The sequence below is a fragment of the Mustelus asterias genome, chromosome 9 (genome assembly GCF_964213995.1).
Source record: "Mustelus asterias chromosome 9, sMusAst1.hap1.1, whole genome shotgun sequence".
Classification (NCBI taxonomy): Eukaryota; Metazoa; Chordata; class Chondrichthyes; order Carcharhiniformes; family Triakidae; genus Mustelus; species Mustelus asterias.
In genome coordinates, this window is record NC_135809.1 from 112530563 (window position 1) to 112555628 (window position 25066).

Genomic DNA, 25066 nt, shown 5'->3' on the forward strand with positions numbered 1-25066 from the left:
TGTCGCTGGGTCTAAATCCTGGAACTCCCTTCCTAACAGCACTGTAGGTGTACCTACGCCACATAGACTGCAGTTATTCAAGAACAGTAAGAAGTTTAACAACACCAGGTTAAAGTCCAACAGGTTTATTTGGTAGCAAAAGCCACACAAGCTTTCGAAGCTCTAAGCCCCTTCTTCAGGTGAGTGGGAATTCTGTTCACAAACAGAGTTTATACAGACACGGGTAAGCGTTCTCCAAGGCGGCCTTCGCGACACACGACAGCGCAGAGTCGCTGAGCAGAAACTGATAGCCAAGTTCCGCACGCACGCGGACGGCCTCAACCGGGATATTGGGTTCATGTCACACTATTTGTAACGCCCACAGTTGCGTGGACCTGCAGAGTTTCACTGGCTGTCTTGTCTGGAGACAATACACATCTTTTTAGCCTGTCTTGATGCTCTCTCCACTCACATTGTTTTGTTTCTTAAAGACTTGATTAGTTGTAAGTATTCGCATTCCAACCATTATTCATGTAAATTGAGTCTGTGTCTTTATAAACTCTGTTTGTGAACAGAATTCCCACTCACCTGAAGAAGGGGCTTAGAGCTTCGAAAGCTTGTGTGGCTTTTGCTACCAAATAAACCTGTTGGACTTTAACCTGGTGTTGTTAAACTTCTTACTGTGTTTACCCCAGTCCAACGCCGGCATCTCCACATCGTTATTCAAGAAGGCAGCTCACCACCACATTCACAAAAACCATTAGGACCTTGCCAGCCATACACACATTCACTGAGCAAGTATTATATTTAAAAATCAGGTCTGTATTGGATAGATGGATGGAAGGAAGTTCTTAAAGGAATAAGGGAACAGGGAAGATGAATATGATTAGAACTGTTTGCAAAGTAGAGTCTAATATAGGCAGGATAGGATGAATGGCCTTTTTCCATTCACGCATCATCCCTTATGCTCCTTGGACCTATATGGATTGGCACATGCCCAATTTCAGCAAATATCATTGAGTAATGATCGGGAGCAGGAACCCATGATTGCTTCTTTCTATTAACCTCCAGTGTGCAGGGTGGCAGCGTCAGCCATGGGGCTCTGCAAGCAGCACTCTCACCTCTTGAGTCTGAAGGTTGTGGGTTCAAGTCCCACTCTATAAACTTGAGCCTAGCATCTAGGTTGCCATCCCCCGTACAGCACTGAGGGAGTGCTGCATTGTCAGATGAGAGATTAAACCAGGGCCCTGCCTGCCCCCTCAGGTCAAAGATCCCATGTTCCTATTTCAAAGACAGGAGGTCTTATGGCACAGTGGGTAGCGTCCCTGCCTCTGAGCCAGAAGCTCCGGGTTCGAATCCCACCCCAGGCCTTGATGGTCCAGGGGGGGTGCGTTCATAATGCAGCCAAATAGATTGAGTGTCATCCTGCAAATGCTTCAAACACGTCAATGGCTGGTGGCAAGAACGTGAGAGACTGCTGGTCAGCCACACTTGACGTGGAGTGGCGTCCCTCAAGCTATAAGCCTCAGGCGACAGATTGGCAACCTGTTCCCGGAATTACTAGCAATGGAAACAGACGAACATCTTTGTGCACCACTCGGTGTGGGAAGAGAATTGGAATTCCAAAAACAGACCTGGTGTTTTGGACCAATCATTCTCCCTTAACCAATATCATCGGTCATTATCACCTTGATGTTTAGGGGATCTGGCTGTGTACAAATTGGTCGCTGTGTTCCCTACACTATAAAGTACTTCATTGTAAAGCACTTTGAGGGTTGTCCTGACTTTGTGAAAGGTGCTACATAAATGTAAGGTTTTTTTTTCTTTATGTGACAGGACTTCCTTGACATCGACTTCCCAGGCCAGTCGCGTCACCCAGTAGAGAGAACTATCTGGAAAGAATCCCATGTGCTGCAGACACGCAAACACCATTTTCTGTCTTGTGCATCAGCAGATGTTTTGAGTTTTATTTTCAGCTGAAGTTTGGCAAGGGATGTGGAACAAATGACAAGGTATCTCCATTTTTTTCTTGGTGAAATCAGAAAAGAAGGTATCCACTCTGACTGGAGGCTACCTGCTCTGGGTGGACATTTTGACAGCAGCAATTTTTTTTATTTTTAAAGTAAAGTGTGCCAATTATCCACGCTGCAGTCAACAGAACAAGAATCAATTTTCCTCCCTTGAACGTTAACATTCTGGTGCAGCGTTTGTTGTGGATAAGTCAAGCAGCAACAAGGGAACACTTGTGGCTGTTTAACTTGTACAAGTGGTGACATCATTTGCAAACTCATGAATCAAATTCCTTGGGCAGCTTCTGGAAACTTCCACTTAAGAAGGACGCGGAGAAGGCTGTCAAAGTGAGCCAGGATGGAGGGATTTGGGAAAAATAAATAAATGTCACTCCCACCAGCTCATGATAACTTTTAACTTGCTGACAGAGTCTGGGAAACGTCAGTTATAACACTCCCCAGCTTCTGATTGGGCACTGTGTCTGCAATTAACCCAGCCCAGAGCCACACACACACACACACACAGTGTGAGATCAACCTTTCAAACGTGTGTGTGTGTGTGCGTGTGAGGAACACGCTGAACTAGTGATTATTTAGGGGGTGAACTGTGGATTATTTTCCCCCCCACGGGGCTACAGATGGTTACCAGCAACGCGAGGAAAATGTGCTAAAAAACACACACACACACACACTTCGTTCTGAGCAGGAAAAAGCAAACCTGCTTTAAAAAAAACCATCTGCCCTTTTAAAGGATCAGCAATAGCAGGAAGCAAAACCCCCGGGGCTCGACTGATGTAAGTACAAAAACAAACTACTTTTCGTTCAAAAATTCAGTTCAAACAAGTGTCACTCAGTCAAGTCTGGCACGTTAAACTCACACGGTTCCGCCTCTGTTCATTAGCAAAGCAATTTTATTCTTTAAACCAGGGAGCAGCTAAGTTTACAAGAAGCATTAAGTTTCCAGGCTGTGTCAGATTTCTGACGTATTGTATGGAGTTACTCAGCGGCAGACTTAATACCGTGTAAAGTGCAGCTGCTGTTTAATAATTAACCCTGCGAAGCTACCTTACCTTGCTCCTTTTTTATACCAGAAGTGAACAGCTCAGCATGGCTATTTATGATGCCAGCTATAAATACACCAAATCTGCTGGATTGCAGTGACCTGGGGGGGGGGGGGGAAGAGAGGGGAGGGGGACACACGTGCCAATAAATTGACTCTGATACTGTAACTGTAATTGGAAATCATGTAAACCTCCCAAAGGAATAATCTGCATTTCCATAGCACCTTTCCCAGCCCCTGGGTGCTTCCCCCTCCCTTTTCAGCCAATGAAGTACTTTTGAAGTGTAGTCACTGTTGTAATGTCGTAAGTGCGCAAGACCAGGCTTCCACTAAGAGCGACGTGATCTTAACTTGATGATCTGGTTTTAAGTGATGTTTGTTGTAGATAAATATTGGTGGGAACACATGGTGAAACTCTCGTGTTCTTTCTCGGAACAGTGTCATGGCTTTTTTTTTTAACCTTCAGCCGAGAGGGCAGAATAGACTTCAGTTTGTCATATTTCAAAGACAACCGCCGGAATTCTACCGCCTCGCCTGCCCCGGAATCGGAGTGGGCGAGGGGTGGACGACAGAAATGTCCGTAAACCTCGGGTGGGAATTTCCGCTCTCGCTCGAGCGAGGCCATAAAATCCCGTTCAGCAACTCCGATAGTGCAGCCCTCACTCCATACTTCCCCTCCGATAGTGCGGCCCTCGTTCAGCAGTTCCCCTCTGACAGTGCAGCGCTCCTTCAGTAGTGACCCCCCGGCAGCGCAGCGCTCCCTCGGTGCTGCCCCCCCCTGGCAGTGCGGCGCTCCCTCGGTGCTGCCCCCCCCAGCAGTGCGGCGCTCCCTCGGTGCTGCCCCCCCCAGCAGTGCGGCGCTCCCTGGGTGCTGCCCCCCCAGCAGCGCGGCGCTCCCTCGGTGCTGAACTCGTAATGTTCTGACTCAAAGGTGAGAGTGCTGCCCATAATTTTGCTTTTATAACTCTTATTGGAGTTAATGTGCTGTACATTTTCTGTGGTATCAAACTAGGAGAAATTCAAGATAGTTAGGTGACAGGTCAGGCTAGATGTTGCTTCTGCTTGGTATCTTTGTTCATACATGGGGCTGGTTACTGTGGGAGGAGAGATCACGTGTAGGTATTACTGTTGGGAGATGTTTAGCTGGGACGCGGGATTAGCATTCTCTACTCAGCATTTGAACAGAGGGGTTAGCCCATTAAACGTGAACAGGTTATGGTGGGCATCCTTCCATCTATGAACGTTAGAGGGACATGCAGCAACCAAATCCATTTCTGATTGGGTGTCTTTACAACACCCACCTTAAAGCAGTGGCGAGATGGGGAGCGAGTTTTCACACAAATGCCTCCAATTGTACCTGCTGACTTTGCTGGTTACTGGGGGGAGGAATGTCTACAGGAATATGATTTTAGAAAGAAAGAATTTGTAATAATATGGTGCCTTGAGCAACCTCAGGATGTCCCAAAGCTTTTCACTGTCAGTGAAGTACCTTTTAAGGTTTAGTCATGTTAGGGGTCGTTAATTTGAGTTAGTCACTAATATATTGCATTCCCGCTATAACACAATCCACTGAAGTGCATAACTCAGTATAACATGGTCCAGAAAATTCAGGGTGGTACTGGAGTGTGGCAACCTCTTGTGAGCTGTTCCCAGCACATCCTCTAATTCTGTCTTTTACTCTTGTTCTATGTTATTAAAACTGTACTCTTTTAAAAAAAACTCTTTTAAACTCTCTAATAATGTTCTATTTCGATGACTGTAAAACTATATTCTACACCCTCTCCTTTCCTTCTCCCCTATGTTCGCTATGAACAGTATGTTTTGTCTGTATAGTGTGCAAGAAACAATACTTTTCACTGTATCTCAATTCATGGGACAATAATAAATCAAATCAAAGAATAGCCTGAAACGTGGTATACCAGTCTTCAGACGCACATGAATAGGTGTAGTGCGGAACTTGGTATAACGCAGTCCAGAATAGCCAGAACTTGGCCTGACATCTGCTCTGGTGTGGAACTCGGTATAACACAGTCTGCTACAGTGTGGAACTCGGTATAACTCAGTCTGCTATAGTGTGGAACTCAGTATAACACAGTCTGCTGTAGTGTGGAACTCGGTATAACACAGTCTGCTACAGTGTGGAACTCGGTATAACTCAGTCTGCTATAGTGTAGAACTCAGTATAACGCAGTCTGCTATAGTGTGGAACTCAGTATAACACAGTCTGCTGTAGTGTGGAACTCGGTATAACACAGTTGCTATAGTGTGTAACTCAGTATAACACAGTCTGCGAGTGTGTGGAACTCGGTATAACACAGTTGCTATAGTGTGTAACTCAGTATAACACAGTTTGTGAGAGTGTGGAACTCGGTATAACAGTCTGCGAGTGTGTGGAACTCGGTATAACACAGTCTGCTACAGTGTGGAACTCGGTGTAACTCAGTCTTCTACAGTGTGGAACTCGGTATAACACAGTCTGCTACAGTGTGGAACTCGGTATAACTCAGTCTGCTACAGTGTGGAACTCGGTATAACCCAGTCTGCTACAGTGTGGAACTCGGTGTAACTCAGTCTTCTACAGTGTGGAACTCGGTATAACTCAGTCTGCTACAGTGTGGAACTCGGTATAACCCAGTCTTCTACAGTGTGGAACTCGGTATAACTCAGTCTGCTATAGTGTGGAACTCGGTATAACGCAGTCTGCTACAGTGTGGAACTCGGTATAACACAGTCTGCTATAGTGTGGAAGTCGGTATAACTCAGTCTGCTACAGTGTGGAACTCGGTATAACGCAGTCTGCTATAGTGTGGAACTCGGTATAACTCAGTCTGCTACAGTGTGGAACTCGGTATAACTCAGTCTGCTACAGTGTGGAACTCGGTATAACTCAGTCTGCTATAGTGTGGATCTCGGTATAACACAGTCTGCTACAGTGTGGAACTCGGCATAACACAGTCTGCTATAGAATGGAACTCGGTATAACACAGTTGCTACAGTGTGGAACTCGGTATAACACAGTCTGCTATAGTGTGGAACTCGGTATAACACAGTCTGCTATAGTGTGGAACTCGGTATAACACAGTCTGCTATAGTGTGGAACTCGGTATAACGCAGTCTGCTACAGTGTGGATCTCTGTATAACACAGTCTGCTACAGTGTGGAACTCGGTATAACACAGTCGGCTATAGTGTGGAACTCGGTATAACGCAGTCTGCTACAGTGTGGAACTCGGTATAACACAGTCAGCTATAGTGTGGTACTCGGTATAACACAGTAGGCTATAGTGTGGAACCCGGTATAACGCAGTCTGCTACAGTGTGGAACTCGGTATAACACAGTCTGCTATAGTGTGGAACTCGGTATAACGCAGTCTGCTACAGTGTGGAACTCGGTATAACGCAGTCTGCTACAGTGTGGAACTCGGTATAACGCAGTCTGCTACAGTGTGGAACTCGGTATAATGCAGTCTGCTCCAGTGTGGAACTCGGTATAATGCAGTCTGCTCCAGTGTGGAACTCGGCATAATGCAGTCTGCTACAGTGTGGAACTCGGTGTAATGCAGTCTGCTCCAGTGTGGAACTCGGTATAACGCAGTCTGCTCCAGTGTGGAACTCGGTATAATGCAGTCTGCTACAGTGTGGAACTCGGTATAACGCAGTCTGCTACAGTGTGGAACTCGGTATAATGCAGTCTGCTCCAGTGTGGAACTCGGTATAACACAGTCTGCGACAGTGTGGAACTCGGTATAACACAGTCTGCTACAGTGTGGAACTCGGTATAACGCAGTCTGCTACAGTGTGGAACTCGGTATAATGCAGTCTGCTCCAGTGTGGAACTCGGTATAACACAGTCTGCGACAGTGTGGAACTCGGTATAACACAGTCTGCTATAGTGTGGAACTCGGTATAACGCAGTCTGCTATAGTGTGGAACTCGGTATAACACAGTCTGCTATAGTGTGGAACTCGGTATAACACAGTCTGCTATAGTGTGGAACTCGGTATAACGCAGTCTGCGACAGTGTGGAACTCAGTATAACGCAGTCTGCTACAGTGTGGAACTCGCTTACAAGAATCTGCTACAGTGTGGAACTCGGTATAACTCAGTCTGCGATAGTGTGGAACTCGGTATAACTCAGTCTGCTACAGCATGGACTCGGTATAACACAGTTGCTATAGTGTGTAACTCAGTATAACACAGTCTGCGAGTGTGTGGAACTCAGTATAACACAGTCTGCAAGTGTGTGGAACTCGGTATAACATAGTCTGCTGTAGTGTGGAACTCGGTATAACACAGTTGCTATAGTGTGTAACTCAGTATAACACAGTCTGCGAGTGTGTGTAACTCAGTATAACACAGTCTGCGAGTGTGTGGAACTCGGTATAACACAGTCTGCGAGTGTGTGGAACTCGGTATAACACAGTTGCTATAGTGTGTAACTCAGTATAACACAGTCTGCGAGTGTGTGGAACTCGGTATAACACAGTTGCTATAGTGTGTAACTCAGTATAACACAGTCTGCGAGTGTGTGGAACTCGGTATAACACAGCTGCTATAGTGTGGAACTCGGTATAACTCAGTCTGCTATAGTGTGGAACTCGGTATAACACAGTCTGTTACAGCGTGGTACTCAGTATAACTCAGTCTGCTATAGTGTGGAACTCGGTATAACGCAGTATGCTATAGTGTGGAACTCGGTATAACTCAGTCTGCTATAGTGTGGAACTCGGTATAACTCAGTCTGCTATAGTGTGGAACTCGGTATAACTCAGTCTGCTACAGTGTGGAACTCGGTATAACTCAGTCTGCTACAGCATGGAACTCGGTATAACTCAGTCTGCTATAGTGTGGAACTCGGTATAACTCAGTCTGCTACAGTGTGGAACTCGGTATAACTCAGTCTGCTACAGCATGGAACTCGGTATAACTCAGTCTGCTACAGTGTGGGACTCGGTATAACGCAGTCTGCTACAGTGTGGAACTCGGTATAACGCAGTATGCTATAGTGTGGAACTCGGTATAACTCAGTCTGCTATAGTGTGGAACTCGGTATAACTCAGTCTGCTATAGTGTGGAACTCGGTATAACACAGCTGCTATAGTGTGGAACTCGGTATAACTCAGTCTGCTACAGTGTGGGACTCGGTATAACGCAGTCTGCTACAGTGTGGAAGTCGGTATAACACAGTCTGCTACAGTGTGGAACTTGGTATAACACAGTCTGCTACAGTGTGGGACTCGGTATAACGCAGTCTGCTACAGTGTGGAACTCGGTATAACGCAGTATGCTATAGTGTGGAACTCGGTATAACTCAGTCTGCTATAGTGTGGAACTCGGTATAACTCAGTCTGCTATAGTGTGGAACTCGGTATAACACAGCTGCTATAGTGTGGAACTCGGTATAACTCAGTCTGCTACAGTGTGGGACTCGGTATAACGCAGTCTGCTACAGTGTGGAAGTCGGTATAACACAGTCTGCTATAGTGTGGAACTCGGTATAACTCAGTCTGCTACAGTGTGGAACTTGGTATAACACTGTCTGCTACAGTGTGGAACTCGGTATAACGCAGTTGCTACAGTGTGGAACTCGGTATAACTCAGTCTGCTATAGTGTGGAACTCGGTATAACTCAGTCTGCTACAGTGTGGAAGTCGGTATAACACAGTCTGCTATAGTGTGGAACTCGGTATAACTCAGTCTGCTACAGTGTGGAAGTCGGTATAACACAGTCTGCTATAGTGTGGAACCCGGTATAACGCAGTTGCTATAGTGTGGAACTCGGTATAACTCAGTCTGCTATAGTGTGGAACTCGGTATAACTCAGTCTGCTACAGCATGGAACTCGGTATAACACAGTTGCTATAGTGTGGAACTCGGTATAACACAGTTGCTATAGTGTGGAACTCAGTATAACACAGTCTGCGAGTGTGTGGAACTCAGTATAACACAGTCTGCGAGTGTGTGGAACTCGGTATAACACAGTCTGCTGTAGTGTGGAACTCAGTATAACACAGTCTGCGAGTGTGTGGAACTCGGTATAACACAGTCTGCTACAGTGTGGAACTCGGTATAACTCAGTCTGCTACAGCATGGAACTCGGTATAACACAGTTGCTATAGTGTGTAACTCAGTATAACACAGTCTGCGAGTGTGTGGAACTCGGTATAACACAGTCTGCTGTAGTGTGGAACTCAGTATAACACAGTCTGCTGTAGTGTGGAACTCGGTATAACACAGTTGCTATAGTGTGTAACTCAGTATAACACAGTCTGCGAGTGTGTGGAACTCGGTATAACACAGCTGCTATAGTGTGGAACTCGGTATAACTCAGTCTGCTATAGTGTGGAACTCGGTATAACACAGTCTGTTACAGCGTGGTACTCGGTATAACTCAGTCTGCTATAGTGTGGAACTCGGTATAACGCAGTATGCTATAGTGTGGAACTCGGTATAACTCAGTCTGCTATAGTGTGGAACTCGGTATAACTCAGTCTGCTATAGTGTGGAACTCGGTATAACTCAGTCTGCTACAGTGTGGAACTCGGTATAACTCAGTCTGCTACAGCATGGAACTCGGTATAACTCAGTCTGCTACAGTGTGGGACTCGGTATAACGCAGTCTGCTACAGTGTGGAACTCGGTATAACTCAGTCTGCTACAGTGTGGGACTCGGTATAACGCAGTCTGCTACAGCATGGAACTCGGTATAACTCAGTCTGCTATAGTGTGGAACTCGGTATAACTCAGTCTGCTACAGTGTGGAACTCGGTATAACTCAGTCTGCTACAGCATGGAACTCGGTATAACTCAGTCTGCTACAGTGTGGGACTCGGTATAACGCAGTCTGCTACAGTGTGGAACTCGGTATAACGCAGTATGCTATAGTGTGGAACTCGGTATAACTCAGTCTGCTATAGTGTGGAACTCGGTATAACTCAGTCTGCTATAGTGTGGAACTCGGTATAACACAGCTGCTATAGTGTGGAACTCGGTATAACTCAGTCTGCTACAGTGTGGGACTCGGTATAACGCAGTCTGCTACAGTGTGGAAGTCGGTATAACACAGTCTGCTACAGTGTGCAACTTGGTATAACACAGTCTGCTACAGTGTGGGACTCGGTATAACGCAGTCTGCTACAGTGTGGAACTCGGTATAACGCAGTATGCTATAGTGTGGAACTCGGTATAACTCAGTCTGCTATAGTGTGGAACTCGGTATAACTCAGTCTGCTATAGTGTGGAACTCGGTATAACACAGCTGCTATAGTGTGGAACTCGGTATAACTCAGTCTGCTACAGTGTGGGACTCGGTATAACGCAGTCTGCTACAGTGTGGAAGTCGGTATAACACAGTCTGCTATAGTGTGGAACTCGGTATAACTCAGTCTGCTACAGTGTGGAACTTGGTATAACACAGTCTGCTACAGTGTGGAACTCGGTATAACGCAGTTGCTACAGTGTGGAACTCGGTATAACTCAGTCTGCTATAGTGTGGAACTCGGTATAACTCAGTCTGCTACAGTGTGGAAGTCGGTATAACACAGTCTGCTATAGTGTGGAACTCGGTATAACTCAGTCTGCTACAGTGTGGAAGTCGGTATAACACAGTCTGCTATAGTGTGGAACCCGGTATAACGCAGTTGCTATAGTGTGGAACTCGGTATAACTCAGTCTGCTATAGTGTGGAACTCGGTATAACTCAGTCTGCTACAGCATGGAACTCGGTATAACACAGTTGCTATAGTGTGGAACTCGGTATAACACAGTTGCTATAGTGTGGAACTCAGTATAACACAGTCTGCGAGTGTGTGGAACTCAGTATAACACAGTCTGCGAGTGTGTGGAACTCGGTATAACACAGTCTGCTGTAGTGTGGAACTCAGTATAACACAGTCTGCGAGTGTGTGGAACTTGGTATAACACAGTCTGCTACAGTGTGGAACTCGGTATAACTCAGTCTGCTACAGCATGGAACTCGGTATAACACAGTTGCTATAGTGTGTAACTCAGTATAACACAGTCTGCGAGTGTGTGGAACTCGGTATAACACAGTCTGCTGTAGTGTGGAACTCAGTATAACACAGTCTGCTGTAGTGTGGAACTCGGTATAACACAGTTGCTATAGTGTGTAACTCAGTATAACACAGTCTGCGAGTGTGTGGAACTCGGTATAATGCAGTATGCTACAGTGTGGAACTCAGTATAGCACAGTCTGCTATAGTGTGTAACTCAGTATAACATAGTCTGCGAGTGTGTGAAACTCAGTATAGCACAGTCTGCGAGTGTGTGGAACTCGGTATAACACAGTCTATGTAGTGTGGAACTCGGTATAACACAGTTGCTATAGTGTGTAACTCAGTATAACACAGTCTGCTATAGTGTGTGGAACTCGGTATAACACAGTCTGCGAGTGTGTGGAACTCGGTATAACACAGTCTGCTACAGTGTGGAACTCGGTATAACTCAGTCTGCTACAGTGTGGAACTCGGTATAACACAGTCTGCTATAGCGTGGAACTCGATATAACTCAGTTGCTATAGTGTGGATCTCGGTATAACTCAGTCTGCTACAGTGTGGAACTCGGTATAACACAGTCTGCTATAGTGTGGAACTCGGCATAACTCAGTCTGCTACAGTGTGGAACTCGGTATGACGCAGTCTGCTGTAGTGTGGAACTCGGTATAACTCAGTCTGCTATAGTGTGGAACTCGGTTAACTCAGTCTGCTACAGTGTGGAAGTTGGTATAACTCAGTCTGCTACAGTGTGGAAGTCGGTATAACTCAGTCTGCTACAGTGTGGAAGTCGGTATAACACAGTCTGCTATAGTGTGGAACTCGGTATAATGCAGTATGCTATAGTGTGGAACTCTGTATAACTCAGTCTGCTACAGCATGGAACTCGGTATAACACAGTTGCTATAGTGTGTAACTCAGTATAACACAGTCTGCGAGTGTGTGGAACTCGGTATAACTCAGTCTGCTATAGTGTGGAACTCGGTATAACGCAGTATGCTATAGTGCGGAACTCGGTATAACACAGTTGCTATAGTGTGTAACTCAGTATAACACAGTCTGCGAGTGTGTGGAACTCGGTATAACTCAGTCTGCTATAGTGTGGAACTCGGTATAACTCAGTCTGCTACAGTGTGGAAGTCGGTATAACACAGTCTGCTATAGTGTGGAACTCGGTATAATGCAGTATGCTATAGTGTGGAACTCTGTATAACTCAGTCTGCTACAGCATGGAACTCGGTATAACACAGTTGCTATAGTGTGTAACTCAGTATAACACAGTCTGCGAGTGTGTGTAACTCAGTATAACACAGTCTGCTATAGTGTGTAACTCAGTATAGCACAGTCTGCGAGTGTGTGGAACTCGGTATAACACAGTCTATGTAGTGTGGAACTCGGTATAACACAGTTGCTATAGTGTGTAACTCAGTATAACACAGTCTGCGAGTGTGTGGAACTCGGTATAACACAGTCTGCTGTAGTGTGTAACTCAGTATAACACAGTCTGCGAGTGTGTGGAACTCAGTATAACACAGTTGCTATAGTGTGGAACTCAGTATAACACAGTCTGCGAGTGTGTGGAACTCAGTATAACACAGTCTGCGAGTGTGTGGAACTCGGTATAACACAGTCTGCTGTAGTGTGGAACTCGGTATAACACAGTCTATGTAGTGTGGAACTCGGTATAACACAGTCTATGTAGTGTGGAACTCGGTATAACACAGTTGCTATAGTGTGTAACTCAGTATAACACAGTCTGCGAGTGTGTGGAACTCGGTATAATGCAGTATGCTACAGTGTGGAACTCAGTATAGCACAGTCTGCTCTCGTGTGTAACTCAGTATAACATAGTCTGCGAGTGTGTGAAACTCAGTATAGCACAGTCTGCGAGTGTGTGGAACTCGGTATAACACAGTCTATGTAGTGTGGAACTCGGTATAACACAGTTGCTATAGTGTGTAACTCAGTATAACACAGTCTGCTATAGTGTGTGGAACTCGGTATAACACAGTCTGCGAGTGTGTGGAACTCGGTATAACACAGTCTGCTACAGTGTGGAACTCGGTATAACTCAGTCTGCTACAGTGTGGAACTCGGTATAACACAGTCTGCTATAGCGTGGAACTCGATATAACTCAGTTGCTATAGTGTGGATCTCGGTATAACTCAGTCTGCTACAGTGTGGAACTCGGTATAACACAGTCTGCTATAGTGTGGAACTCGGCATAACTCAGTCTGCTACAGTGTGGAACTCGGTATGACGCAGTCTGCTGTAGTGTGGAACTCGGTATAACTCAGTCTGCTATAGTGTGGAACTCGGTTAACTCAGTCTGCTACAGTGTGGAAGTCGGTATAACTCAGTCTGCTACAGTGTGGAAGTCGGTATAACACAGTCTGCTATAGTGTGGAACTCGGTATAATGCAGTATGCTATAGTGTGGAACTCTGTATAACTCAGTCTGCTACAGCATGGAACTCGGTATAACACAGTTGCTATAGTGTGTAACTCAGTATAACACAGTCTGCGAGTGTGTGTAACTCAGTATAACACAGTCTGCGAGTGTGTGGAACTCGGTATAACACAGTCTGCTGTAGTGTGGAACTCAGTATAACACAGTCTGCTGTAGTGTGGAACTCGGTATAACACAGTTGCTATAGTGTGTAACTCAGTATAACACAGTCTGCGAGTGTGTGGAACTCGGTATAACACAGCTGCTATAGTGTGGAACTCGGTATAACTCAGTCTGCTATAGTGTGGAACTCGGTATAACACAGTCTGTTACAGCGTGGTACTCGGTATAACTCAGTCTGCTATAGTGTGGAACTCGGTATAACGCAGTATGCTATAGTGTGGAACTCGGTATAACTCAGTCTGCTATAGTGTGGAACTCGGTATAACTCAGTCTGCTATAGTGTGGAACTCGGTATAACTCAGTCTGCTACAGTGTGGAACTCGGTATAACTCAGTCTGCTACAGCATGGAACTCGGTATAACTCAGTCTGCTACAGTGTGGGACTCGGTATAACGCAGTCTGCTACAGTGTGGAACTCGGTATAACTCAGTCTGCTACAGTGTGGGACTCGGTATAACGCAGTCTGCTACAGCATGGAACTCGGTATAACTCAGTCTGCTATAGTGTGGAACTCGGTATAACTCAGTCTGCTACAGTGTGGAACTCGGTATAACTCAGTCTGCTACAGCATGGAACTCGGTATAACTCAGTCTGCTACAGTGTGGGACTCGGTATAACGCAGTCTGCTACAGTGTGGAACTCGGTATAACGCAGTATGCTATAGTGTGGAACTCGGTATAACTCAGTCTGCTATAGTGTGGAACTCGGTATAACTCAGTCTGCTATAGTGTGGAACTCGGTATAACACAGCTGCTATAGTGTGGAACTCGGTATAACTCAGTCTGCTACAGTGTGGGACTCGGTATAACGCAGTCTGCTACAGTGTGGAAGTCGGTATAACACAGTCTGCTACAGTGTGCAACTTGGTATAACACAGTCTGCTACAGTGTGGGACTCGGTATAACGCAGTCTGCTACAGTGTGGAACTCGGTATAACGCAGTATGCTATAGTGTGGAACTCGGTATAACTCAGTCTGCTATAGTGTGGAACTCGGTATAACTCAGTCTGCTATAGTGTGGAACTCGGTATAACACAGCTGCTATAGTGTGGAACTCGGTATAACTCAGTCTGCTACAGTGTGGGACTCGGTATAACGCAGTCTGCTACAGTGTGGAAGTCGGTATAACACAGTCTGCTATAGTGTGGAACTCGGTATAACTCAGTCTGCTACAGTGTGGAACTTGGTATAACACAGTCTGCTACAGTGTGGAACTCGGTATAACGCAGTTGCTACAGTGTGGAACTCGGTATAACTCAGTCTGCTATAGTGTGGAACTCGGTATAACTCAGTCTGCTACAGTGTGGAAGTCGGTATAACACAGTCTGCTATAGTGTGGAACTCGGTATAACTCAGTCTGCTACAGTGTGGAAGTCGGTATAACACAGTCTGCTATAGTGTGGAACCCGGTATAACGCAGTTGCTATAGTGTGGAACTCGGTATAACTCAGTCTGCTATAGTGTGGAACTCGGTATAACTCAGTCTGCTACAGCATGGAACTCAGTATAACACAGTTGCTATAGTGTGGAACTCGGTATAACACAGTTGCTATAGTGTGGAACTCAGTATAACACAGTCTGCGAGTGTGTGGAACTCAGTATAACACAGTCTGCGAGTGTGTGGAACTCGGTATAACACAGTCTGCTGTAGTGTGGAACTCAGTATAACACAGTCTGCGAGTGTGTGGAACTTGGTATAACACAGTCTGCTACAGTGTGGAACTCGGTATAACTCAGTCTGCTACAGCATGGAACTCGGTATAACACAGTTGCTATAGTGTGTAACTCAGTATAACACAGTCTGCGAGTGTGTGGAACTCGGTATAACACAGTCTGCTGTAGTGTGGAACTCAGTATAACACAGTCTGCTGTAGTGTGGAACTCGGTATAACACAGTTGCTATAGTGTGTAACTCAGTATAACACAGTCTGCGAGTGTGTGGAACTCGGTATAATGCAGTATGCTACAGTGTGGAACTCAGTATAGCACAGTCTGCTATAGTGTGTAACTCAGTATAACATAGTCTGCGAGTGTGTGAAACTCAGTATAGCACAGTCTGCGAGTGTGTGGAACTCGGTATAACACAGTCTATGTAGTGTGGAACTCGGTATAACACAGTTGCTATAGTGTGTAACTCAGTATAACACAGTCTGCTATAGTGTGTGGAACTCGGTATAACACAGTCTGCGAGTGTGTGGAACTCGGTATAACACAGTCTGCTACAGTGTGGAACTCGGTATAACACAGTCTGCGAGTGTGTGGAACTCGGTATAACACAGTCTGCTACAGTGTGGAACTCGGTATAACACAGTCTGCGAGTGTGTGGAACTCGGTATAACACAGTCTGCTACAGTGTGGAACTCGGTATAACTCAGTCTGCTACAGTGTGGAACTCGGTATAACACAGTCTGCTATAGCGTGGAACTCGATATAACTCAGTTGCTATAGTGTGGATCTCGGTATAACTCAGTCTGCTACAGTGTGGAACTCGGTATAACACAGTCTGCTATAGTGTGGAACTCGGCATAACTCAGTCTGCTACAGTGTGGAACTCGGTATGACGCAGTCTGCTGTAGTGTGGAACTCGGTATAACTCAGTCTGCTATAGTGTGGAACTCGGTTAACTCAGTCTGCTACAGTGTGGAAGTTGGTATAACTCAGTCTGCTACAGTGTGGAAGTCGGTATAACTCAGTCTGCTACAGTGTGGAAGTCGGTATAACACAGTCTGCTATAGTGTGGAACTCGGTATAATGCAGTATGCTATAGTGTGGAACTCTGTATAACTCAGTCTGCTACAGCATGGAACTCGGTATAACACAGTTGCTATAGTGTGTAACTCAGTATAACACAGTCTGCGAGTGTGTGGAACTCAGTATAACACAGTCTGCGAGTGTGTGGAACTCGGTATAACTCAGTCTGCTATAGTGTGGAACTCGGTATAACGCAGTATGCTATAGTGCGGAACTCGGTATAACACAGTTGCTATAGTGTGTAACTCAGTATAACACAGTCTGCGAGTGTGTGGAACTCGGTATAACTCAGTCTGCTATAGTGTGGAACTCGGTATAACTCAGTCTGCTACAGTGTGGAAGTCGGTATAACACAGTCTGCTATAGTGTGGAACTCGGTATAATGCAGTATGCTATAGTGTGGAACTCTGTATAACTCAGTCTGCTACAGCATGGAACTCGGTATAACACAGTTGCTATGGTGTGTAACTCAGTATAACACAGTCTGCGAGTGTGTGTAACTCAGTATAACACAGTCTGCTATAGTGTGTAACTCAGTATAGCACAGTCTGCGAGTGTGTGGAACTCGGTATAACACAGTCTATGTAGTGTGGAACTCGGTATAACACAGTTGCTATAGTGTGTAACTCAGTATAACACAGTCTGCGAGTGTGTGGAACTCAGTATAACACAGTCTGCTATAGTGTGTAACTCAGTATAGCACAGTCTGCGAGTGTGTGGAACTCGGTATAACACAGTCTATGTAGTGTGGAACTCGGTATAACACAGTTGCTATAGTGTGTAACTCAGTATAACACAGTCTGCGAGTGTGTGGAACTCGGTATAACACAGTCTGCTGTAGTGTGTAACTCAGTATAACACAGTCTGCGAGTGTGTGGAACTCAGTATAACACAGTTGCTATAGTGTGGAACTCAGTATAACACAGTCTGCGAGTGTGTGGAACTCGGTATAACACAGTCTGCTGTAGTGTGGAACTCGGTATAACTCAGTCTGCTATAGTGTGGAACTCGGTATAACTCAGTCTGCTATAGTGTGGAACTCGGTATAACACAGTTGCTATAGTGTGTAACTCAGTATAACACAGTCTGCGAGTGTGTGTAACTCAGTATAACACAGTCTGCGAGTGTGTGGAACTCAGTATAGCACAGTCTGCGAGTGTGTGGAACTCGGTATAACACAGCCTATGTAGTGTGGAACTCGGTATAACACAGTTGCTATAGTGTGTAACTCAGTATAACACAGTCTGCTATAGTGTGGAACTCGGTATAACTCAGTCTGCTATAGTGTGGAACTCGGTATAACTCAGTCTGCTACAGTGTGGAACTCGGTATAACTCAGTCTGCTACAGTGTGGAACTCGGTATAATGCAGTCTGCTACAGTGTGGAACTCAGTATAACAAAGTTTGCTACAGTGTGGAACTCGGTATAACACAGTCTGCTACAGTGTGGAACTCGGTATAACAAAGTTTGCTACAGTGTGGAACTCGGTATAACACAGTCTGCTACAGTGTGGAACTCGGTATAACACAGTCTGCTACAGTGTGGAACTCGGTATGACACAGTCTGCGAGTGTGTGGAACTCGGTATAATGCAGTCTGCTATAGTGTGGAACTCGGTATAACTCACTCTGCTGTAGTGTGGAACTCGGTATAACACAGTCTACTATAGTGTGGAACTCGGTATAACTTAGTCTGCTATAGTGTGGAACTCGGTATAACACAGTCTGCTTCAGTGTGGAACTCGGTATAACACAGTCTGCTACAGTGTGGAACTCGGTATAACTCAGTCTGCTATAGTGTGGAACTCGGTATAACACAGTCTGCTACAGTGTGGAACTCGGTATAACTCAGTCTGCTACAGTGTGGAACTCGGTATAACTCAGTCTGCTATAGTGTGGAAGTCGTTATAATGCAGTCTGCTGTAGTGTGGAACTTGGTATCATGCAGTCAGGAATAGCAATCCACTTTCGCACTAATCTCAGTGTAATGCGGTTCTGTCTTGGACCCAACAATGTTAATTCTTTAAAGCGACTACAAGCCTCTGTCCACTACGAAGCCAGACATTCACTTAAAAAAAGAAAAATTTGAAAGCTCTTGCTTTATTAATTTCTATTGGTGTACTGGAACTGGAAACTGCAGAGATGAACACATAATATTGGAAGGGGCATTTGTGCAGTGTAACCTGAACAGTAGCCATAGCTGTGAAATACCGTGGTCTCACCTATAATGGAGATATGGAGCCCACGGACTAGATTAAAGTGGGATCCCAATGGAAGGAGTTCAAGAGAAGGTTCTTTACTCAGAGAGTGGTGAGAATGTGGAACTCACTGCCACAGTAAGTGGTTGAGGTGAAAAGCTTCAGTTAGATTTCATGGGAGGTTCGAAAAGTACATGAGAGAGAGAAAGGAATAGGGAGAATGTACTGACAGTGTTAAAATGAAGATGGGAAGGAGGCTTGTGTGGAGCATAAACGCTTGTATAGACTCATTGGACCGAATGGCCTGTTTCTGTGCTGTATAAGTTCTGTGTACTTGACAAGTAATGTCGGGAATGTGGTAGCCAGTTTGTACAAAGCAAGATCCCACAAACAGCATTGTGATAATGAACTGCTAATCTATTTTTAATGTGGAGATGCCGGCGTTGGACTGGGGTAAACACAGTAAGAAGTTTAACAACACCAGGTTAAAGTCCAACAGGTTTATTTGGTAGCAAAAGCCACACAAGCTTTCGGAGCTGCAAGCCCCTTCTTCAGGTGAGTGGGGATTCTGTTCACAAACCGAGCATATAAAGACACAAACTCAATTTACATGAATAATGGTTGGAATGCGAATACTTAGTATTCGCATTCCAACCATTATTCATGTAAATTGAGTTTGTGTTTTTATATGCTCTGTTTGTGAACAGAATCCCCACTCACCTGAAGAAGGGGCTTGCAGCTCCGAAAGCTTGTGTGGCTTTTGCTACCAAATAAACCTGTTGGACTTTAACCTGGTGTTGTTAAACCTCTTACTGAATCTATTTTTAGTCATGTTTACTGTGGGGTAAATAGTGACTAGGTAATTGTGGAGAACACCCATTCCCTTCAGCATAATAGCTCCATGGGACCTTTTACACCCACCAGAGAGGGCACGTAGACACAGAGAGAATGTGCAAACTCATGCAATCAGTCACCCCGAGGCCGGAATTGAACCCAGGTCCTTGGCACTGTGAGGCAGTAGTGCTAACCACTGTGCCACCGTGCCGCCCATGATGCTGTTGCTGAGATGTAGGTTTTCATGGGTTAACAGAATAACCCCGGCATGGGCTGGTATTTGATAGAATCCCACTGCGTGGGAAGCTGCAACTTCTGATGGTTCCTGAGAGGAGTAGGAACACTCGATTGGAAAACATTACCCAGGAGAAGGAAACCTATAACAGCTTGCGTTTTTATTACATCGTTAATGTACTAAAACATCCCGAGGCACTTTGTAATCATACAAGATGTAACACCAAACCACATTGGAAGATCATGACCAAAAAGCTTGGTCAAAGATATATAGGTTGCAGCTTAAAGGAGGACTGAGAGGCTTTGGGAGAGAGTCTCAGAGCTTGGGGCCCAAGCAGTTGAAAGCATGGCCGCCGGTGGAGAAACGATGGAAATCGGGCCAGATTTTGAGGAGTGCACAAAACCTCAAGGGGGTGGTGGGGCCAATAGTGGGGTGAATGCAGGTTACGGAAATAGGGAAGAAGCAGCCCAGGGGTGGATTTGAATATCGCAATTTGTGTGAGCCTGAGTGAAAATAACCACATGATTCAGATTGCACTGTCATCATTTTGCAGTATTAACTGGAATCCTTGGTCAGATTAAAGTGGGTCTGAGGTTGCTTCTCTGCTGCTTGCTTTCAGAATATGGGATACATGCCAGAAAGGAAGTCAAATAACTTTCCACAATCCTGGAACAGGTCAGATTCTCCGTAAGCGTAGGATAAACTTTATGTTTAATGTCACTGCCAACTAATGTACCACCTGAACTACTTATATTTAATTTCTAATGATTGTTAACGTGATTCCAAGCAGGACTATTTTTAGGTATTTTGTGTGCATCTCACCACCAAGTATAGTGCCTGTGGAGTCTGCTTTTCCTCAGTCAAACACGTTGCATGGACACAACAGCAAGACGGCAAAAAACCTTTTTTCTATTTTTTAATGTCACAAGGAGGCTTACATTAACACTGCAATGAAGTTACTGTGAAAATCCTCTAGTCGCCACACTCCGGCGCCTGTTCGGGTACACTGAGGGAGAATTTAGCATGGCCAATGCACCTAACCAGCACGTCTTTCGGACTGTAGGAAGAAACCGGAGCACCCGGAGGAAACCCACGCAGACACGGGGAGAACGTGCAGACTCCACTCAACTAGTGACCCAAGCTGGGAATCGAATCTCGGTTCCTGGCGCTGTGAGGCAGCAATGATAACCACTGTGCCGGCGTGTCTGCTGAGTCGCAGACCCTCTTCAGTCCAGCTTTACTTTGTTAGAAAAGGCATGGGGAGAGGTCAGTGATGGAGTGTATGCCTCAGTGATGGTTGTTCCCACGTCTGTGTTGAAAGATCCTGTGTCCTAACCCCACTCCGGGCCGTCTCGGTGAGTGGAATTCTGACATCCAACAGGGTCTAATGGGCGTGGGTGTATCTCTCCATGAGTATGGGTTGTGGGAGCCCAAAAATTACTCCCTTGGCACAGAACTAACGCTGCCCCCATTGACTGAAATACAGATGGTAGCCTCCATTGAAGGAATGTTTATGATACGGCCTGTCAGACTGTTATTTGGTTTGCGACTCCTTCCCCTACCGTGCTCTGCTCTCCAGGGCAAGCAGCACGGTGGCGCAGTGGTTAGCACTGCTGCCTTACAACGCCAGGCATCCGGGTTTGATTCCCGGCTTGGGTCACTGTCTCTGTGGAGTTTGCACATTCTCCTCTTGTCTGCGTGGGTTTCCTCTGGGTGCTCTGGTTTCCTCCCACAGTCCAAAAATGTGCGGGTTAGGTGGATTGGCCATGCTAAAATTGTCCCTTAGTGTCAGGGGGACTAGCTAGGGTAAATGCAGGGGGTTATGGGGACAGGGATTGGAAGGGATTATGGTCGGTGCTGACTCGATTGGGCCGAATGGCCTCCTTCGGCACTGTAGGGATTCTATGATTCTATGAGATTCAAGATATCAAAATAATGGAAGGCCGATGATCCAAGGCAGGCTTTAACACCCCCCTCAGAAGCACCAATAGATCCTTGTGGTCCCAGTTTGAAAACCTGGCAAGCTACTCTGCGCACTATGTCCCAGTTCAGTGTGGCTGTGGCTTGGAGCCATGTGGTTAAGGTGTGACATGTCTTAACTACCAGTGTTACACATTGTTACAGCTTGTTGCCTGGTTGTCATACATTCACAAACAGATGGACATTGTGTCACCTGTCAAACTTTGTTCTGTGGGGTTTTAGTTTGTAATTATCGCTCTAATCTGCCTGTCATATTTCATCTCTTCAAACTTTCCGTCACAATGGTGACACAGTGTGTTCAGAGGCAGCACCAAGTTGTTTATCAGCTAGTGACTATCCCAGGAGGGCTGAGTTACCTGCTCAGCCCAGCTGTCTGTGTCCCAGTCTCGCTCTGAGGGAAGTGCCATTTCCACAGATTCCACAGGGTTAATTTACTGCTGACCCGGGAACTTCAGAAACTTTGAGCAGGATTGTCCGGCTCTTCCCAGTCCTGCCCAAGGTTTGCGCGCGCCCCCCTCCCACCCCCCCCCCCCCCCCCCCCCCCCCACGCACACACACAGCAGGTGTCCCCCCCCCCCCCACCCCCACACACACAGCGGGTTGGGCAGGCCACACAAAACACATGGGCGGGACTGGAAGATCCCACCCATATTTAACAGGTGCTGTCTTGTCCTCACTGGAGAATGAGGAGTTAATGGATGTTTTGACGCTGAGCACATCGTCACGCCTAAGGTGCTGCCTTCTGTACAACTCGGGGATTGCGAAGGTGAATGTTGCTTTTAAAAGGCTGAACCTTAACTGGATGTTTAATTCTTGAACCAAATATTCCCCTCTACCCGCCCCCCCCCGCCTCCTGAATCCACCCTTGACATTGAGATTGGCCAATCGTCTTGGAGATTGTTCATCATTGGCACAACATCTCTTTAACTCTCTCAGTGCTGTAGGGAATTTACTGGGTGCCCCGAAGCCAGTTCCACCACTGCCTAAATCCACAACACGGTAAACCTCACTGGCCTGTTTTCCAGCAGTGGAGGTGGTTTGCCCTCATGCGCTGACGGGATCTTCCAGTCCTGACGATGTCTACGGCATTTTACGTGGCTCGTCTGTCCCACTGCTGGGAAACCCATGACGAGGCGGTTTGGTGGGGGGGGCGGGGGTGGGGGTGGTGGGGGGGGGGGGGGGGGGTGGTGAGTTATCACCTTCAGCGGGACTGGAGGATCCTGCCAGCGGTAAGGGCCGGAATTTTATGGCCTCGCTCGTCCCGAAACCGTAAAATCCCGCCCGAGGTCCACGGACCTGTCCATGTTCCGCCCCTCGCCCGCTCCAATTCCCGTGGCGGGCGGCCTGGTAAAACTCTGGCCACTGTGTCCAACGCCACATTGCATGAAATGTCTGATGCATTAATATGAAGCCCGGTTTAGAACATCTAATTTTATAGTGGTTATCAAAAATATTGTTTCAAGCTGATAACTAAGTGATGTGATAGTGCAGTGGTTGTGTTAGTGGACTAGTATTAGAATCATAGAATCCCGCCAGTGCAGAAGGAGACCATGTCATCTGAGGTAAAAGCAGAAAATGCTGAAAATACTCAGATGGCTAGTCAGAATTTGTAGAGAGAGACAGGGGTTAATGCTTCAGATCAACAAGCTTTCATCAGAGAATCAAGAGGTCCCTGAACTAGTAATCCAGAGGGTGAGAGTTCAAATCCCCCCCCCCCCCCCCATGGGGAATTTGAATTCAACTTACAAAATCTGGAAATAAAAAGCCAGGTTCGAGAAAAGTGACCTTGAAGTTTTTGGATTGTCATTAAAAGCCCAACTAGTTCACTAATGTCCCTTGGAGGAAGGAAATCTGCTGTCTTTACCTATCTATTACTTACGTGTGCAGTGTGTGTGTGTGAGCTAGCCTGTGAGAAATAGGAGCAGGAGTAGACCATTCAGCCCCTCGAGCCTGTTCCACCTGCCATTCGTTACAATTATGGTGGATATTCTGCCTCAAATCCATTTTACCCTTTTGTCAACATCCCTTGATTCTCTGAAAGACCTAAAATCTCAGCCAAAACCCTCTGGGTAGAAAATTCAAAAAATTGATTTGAGTGCAGAAATTTCTTCTCATCTCAGTCCTGTTCCACTCCCCCCGCCCATGTTCTAGATTCCCCAGCCAGGGAAAATAATTTCCCAATGTCAACCCTGTCATGTTCCTTCAAAATCTTGTGTGAATCTTATGAGATCACCTCAAACGCCTTCAAGGCAAGTGCATCCTTTCTTAGGTTTGAAGGCCAAAACTGCACACAGTACTCCAGATTTGGTTTCCTTCAAAGCCCCATACAATGGTAGGAAGGGTCCTTTATTCTAGTATTCCAATCGCCTCGCAATAAAGGCCAACATGCCATTTGCTTCCTAATTGCTTGTTGCACCTCTCTGCTAACTTTCTGTGTTTCTTTTATGAATACCCCAGATCCTCCTGAACAGCAACATTTACAAGTCTTACATCTTTTGAATTATTAGTCTGCTTTGCTATTCTTATGACAAAAGTGAAGAACCTTACACTTCCCCACATTATACCACAAGCACACAAGTCAGTGACCAGTGGCATACCACAAGGATCTGTGTTGGGCCTCCTATTATTCGTCATTTATATAAGTGACATTGATGACTAGGATTAGTAAGTTTGCGGGTGACACAAAAATTGGATGGGTTGTTAACAGTGAGGTGGAGTGTCTGGGACACAAGAAGGATGGTGAAATGGGCAGATAAGTAGCAGATGAAATTTAACCCTGAAAAGTGCGAGGTGATACACTTTGGAAAGAGTAATTTGACAAGAAAGTACTCAATGAATGGTAGGACACCAGGAAGTTAAAGTTTTAAACTTTATTTATTAGTGTCACAAGTAGGCTTACATTAACACTGTTATGAAGTTACTGTGAAAATCCCCTAGTCACCACGCTCCAGTGCCTGTTCGGATACACTGAGGGAGAATTTAGCACAGCCAATGCACCCAACCAGCACATCTTTTGGACTGTGGGAGGAAACCGGAGCACCCGGAGGGAACCCATGCGGACACGGGGAGAACATGCAGTCTCCGCACAGACAGTGACCCAAGCCGGGAATCAAACCCAGCTCCCTGGCTCTGTGAGGCCATGATGTGGAGATGCTGGCGTTGGACTGGGGTAAACACAGTAAGAAGTCTCACAACACCAGGTTAAAATCTGTGAGGCAGCAGTGCTTGCCACTGTGCCACCCTAACAAACAGACTTTGGCTCATTTGTCCATAGATCTCTGAAGGCGGAAGGGTAAGTTAATAGGGTGGTGAAAAAGGCATATTTTATCAAGGGGAAATAATTTCCCAGTTTCAACTCTGAGAAATTGACACTTATTG

General features: G+C 45.9%; 1 protein-coding gene across 1 annotated transcript in view; it reads left to right on the forward strand.

The window, feature by feature from the left end:
• Nucleotides 1-2502: 2502 nt before the first annotated feature.
• The window catches only part of mical2b (microtubule associated monooxygenase, calponin and LIM domain containing 2b), a 267163-nt gene continuing 244599 nt past the window's right edge, over nt 2503-25066 (forward strand). Inside the window, exon 1 of the mRNA XM_078221390.1 lies at nt 2503-2782. The gene's annotated coding sequence lies outside the window, so the exon portion shown is untranslated. The remainder of the gene's footprint in view (nt 2783-25066) is intronic.